At 36.6% G+C, this 3,633-nt stretch overlaps 1 long non-coding RNA gene across 1 annotated transcript; it reads right to left on the minus strand.

Annotated features, from left to right (window-relative positions):
- Positions 1-458: 458 nt before the first annotated feature.
- LOC114553574 (uncharacterized) lies at positions 459-1,363 on the minus strand. Its single transcript, XR_003692347.1, has 3 exons — positions 1,262-1,363; positions 1,047-1,074; positions 459-641 (listed from the first exon to the last, which is right to left on the minus strand). It is a non-coding gene; the product is annotated as an uncharacterized LOC114553574 (long non-coding RNA).
- Between the last annotated feature and the right edge of the window lie 2,270 nt (positions 1,364-3,633).

The raw sequence follows: 3,633 nt of genomic DNA on the forward strand, positions 1-3,633 counted from the left end.
TACTCTCCGAACTGACGACGGTCCTGGAGGGGTCATGAACTCAAACTCTCCGAGTCCGACGCCGACGTCTTCTCCACAAATACGATAAAGCAGAACCAAACACAACAACTTCACAATGATCCAGTGATACACATTTGAGGATGAGCGCAACTTTTATAGGAAATATTTTTGCGGGAATTTAATTCATTTGCTTACGATATATTTAAGTACGTATGCTAGTCTTCCTTGCTTGATGTGAACTTCCTGCCACGCCAGAGCAGCCAAAGCATCAAAAGCTACCCCGTACTTTGAGAAGCATCCCTGACAGGGTGGCCAGAGCTTCTTTTGCAGCTCAAGTCGGCGGCGTTGTGTACGTACAGTAAGCGTACTGGGGGGGGGGGGGGTGTTAGAAGAAAGAAAAACAGAAAGAAAAAGGATTTCCCTGATCTAAATATGTGCATTTTAAAACATTTGGAGAGCAGAAATCAGATAACAATAACTTTAAAACCATGTCAGTGAGCAGGAGTATAACTGATCTGTCATACAGTAATACATGAAAATCTGTTTAAATGTCGCAATTATTTAATAAAGTGGAAGAGACTATACATGATGTCATTGATCATTGATCATCAGGCCTCTCAGGTCATCAGGCAGGTACATCACTGTGTCAACATTTCAGAAAAACACACAAAGCTTTTGGTTAATTACAGTGTGTGTGTGTGTGTGTGTGTGTGTGTGTGTGTGTGTGTGTATGTGTGTGTGTGCGTGTGATGCTTGTTATTTTTGTTCTTCATGCTATGCTTATATTTTGTCTTTTAACAACATAAACACCCATCTTGATACATGACTGATAGTGAATGTTACTAAACTTACAGAACTAGAAAGCAAAGTGAAAGTGTGTGGGACCTGTAAATGATCTGGATCCCACAGTGAGATTACATAGTGAGGTCACATGGATCTGGTTTCCTGATTATGATTGATTATAGGACAGCCATTACAAGACTAAACTAAACAAAATAATATCTAATATATAAGTATTTACAATAAGAATGTATTTTGTTCCTTACCTAGTTGGGACTTGCACTCCTAGTGCTTCTGCAGGAAAGAAAACAAAGTTAAGAAGTAAATCCCAACTGACTTGATCCTACTCTGGTGTAAATACCAACACAATGATTAATGACTGAAGATAAAACAACTGCAAACACTCATATGACATTCATATAAAGAATGTGTTGTTGTTGTATCATGAATATGTTTATTCAAAACATTATTTAAAACTTACTTTTTGTACATTTCAGGGTGCAACACTCGTATACAAGCATAGCTAGAAGAACAACAAGTACAATTGGGAGAACAATTGCAGCAACAAGGCGTCCAGTGGGAGACTCTGAAACTGAAGATAGAAAGTTAATGTAAGACTCAGAATGGAACACAGATCATATACAGCAGATTGGACATCTCAGTCTGAACAAAGAGAACTACTGAAGGTGTGCATGCTCCTGAAACTAAAATCTAAAACTCTTCAGGTGTTAAATCATATTTATATCTGATGTCTGTGACATGTGTTCTCTAAACCCTGAGCTGAGACTCACAGGTACAAGTCAATGATTGACTCTGGGTTAACTCTTGTTTTTAATGACAGTTGTTGTTACAGCTGATTAGCTTTATTAAAAGTAAATATTACCCATCCAGCTAAACACACAGCTTAACTAAGCTATTTATGTATAAGTTAATGTTTCATGAGCAGTAAAAATATAATTTGGGAGGTGAATAACTCATGTATTTGCATTATATACTACTTTATACCTGTACCTCACTACATTTCAGAGGATTTGTCTTTTCATTGATCAGACAGATTTAATAATCAGTTACTTTGATCTTACATACAAAACATATGCTCAGCTTATAAAATATAATACTTGTTTGTTCTTTTGCTACTTTAAGGACATTTTACTGATACGTCTATACTTTTACTGAAGTAGTAATTTTGAATGCAGGATCAGGAAAGAATCAGAGTACTTCATTCAGCTCTGACTACAGCTCAGTAACATCAACATTAAAATCATTCTGGTTGGTCTGAAGTTCCACACTAACATGTGTAGGCTAAAGCCCCTCACACACCAACCAATCAGACCGATCAGTCGGCTCCCCGAGGTTCAAAAAATGCCTCAGAACACACCAAAGAGACGCCGACTTGAGCGTGTAATACGTCTCTATAACAGCAGGTGGCGCTAATATGTATTGTTGCCCAAAAAATGAAAACTGCTGATTGGACAAACACGTCATGTGGGTCTGGTTTCTCCGGAATTTCAATGACTGGGACTGTCACGGCGGATTGTTCAGAATACGATCTCATATTGTACTAAAATAGTTCACCGAAACGTGTTTCTGAAAACATTTGAAGAGAGAAATAGGCCGTGCAGTTGCTGAATCTGTCTGATCAACAAATTACACACCTTGAACGACAGTTTAGATGTTGAGTCTGTGGTGCAGAATGTGTGATTTCAGACGTAAGCTGAGTGTTTCTTGGTGGGGGGGTCGGCTTTGCAGTTATTGGGGCTCAATGGGAACAGAGAGATACAGTTTGGATTTATGCAGCAGGAGTCTCTGGAAGCTCCAACTGTTAAAGCTAAATATACGTTTGACTCATTTATAAAAAGTTTTTAAGAATATATAGAGATTCATATTTAATCATCTCATATTGAGATACAGTTTCAGGTCTCTCAACACAATTATTTCTTCTAGCAAATTAAACAAAATAATCTAAATTTTGTTTTTGGAAAAATGTTTGAGCATAATTCTATTATATATTACTAATTACTAATGGTCATGGTTTATTTATTTGAATTCATCCTTCAGCATAAAATCCTTTTGAAGATCTCTTCAGCCTTTGCTGGTTCAATCAGAATTACAACTAGAAAATTATATAAAACTACAAGTTGAATATTACTCAGCCACATAAGATACTTTTTTCTCAAATCCTTTTTACTGACGTGTGTGTATGTATTGTTTCATACTTTACTTTGTTATTTAATGTAATTTATTAACTTCAGAAATAAAGTGTTCAGATTACATTAGTGTGACAGAAAACATTTTAAATAATATTTTAAGATCATTTTGTAGCAGACAAATTATATTATTATTTTATAATTATTATAACCAGAAGTGACAAATGGACATTAAATACAATTCCTAGTTGTTATGTGTTGGTGTATAGATGTCTTTCCTTATCGGTGATGAGTTACATCACACATGTTGATGTAGAGTATCAGTAAATAAATCAAAATTAGGACTCACCTGAGGTTGGCACTTCTCCGTCACCTAAAAAGAGAAAGCAAAAGATGTTAGAGTGCTTATGAAATATCATTCATCAACTTGGTAGAGAGGCAACACTGAGAAAACACCTGAACTTTGTTTCCAGGGCCCTATTTCAGAAAGCAGGTTTAGTGAGAACTCTGAGATGAGGTAACTCTGGGTTTTCTGTTTCAGAAAGAGAGGTAATTTCACCTCAGAGTCAGTTACTGTGGTAACTTCACCTCAGAGTCAATTACTATGGTAACTGAGCCTGTGAACCTAACCTGGTCGGGAGCAGGTTTTCTTCTCTCAGTCTCCTCCCTCTGACACAGCGCTCTCTCATTTCCTCATTCATTCATT

Source organism: Perca flavescens, chromosome 4 (genome assembly GCF_004354835.1).
Source record: "Perca flavescens isolate YP-PL-M2 chromosome 4, PFLA_1.0, whole genome shotgun sequence".
Taxonomy (NCBI): Eukaryota; Metazoa; Chordata; class Actinopteri; order Perciformes; family Percidae; genus Perca; species Perca flavescens.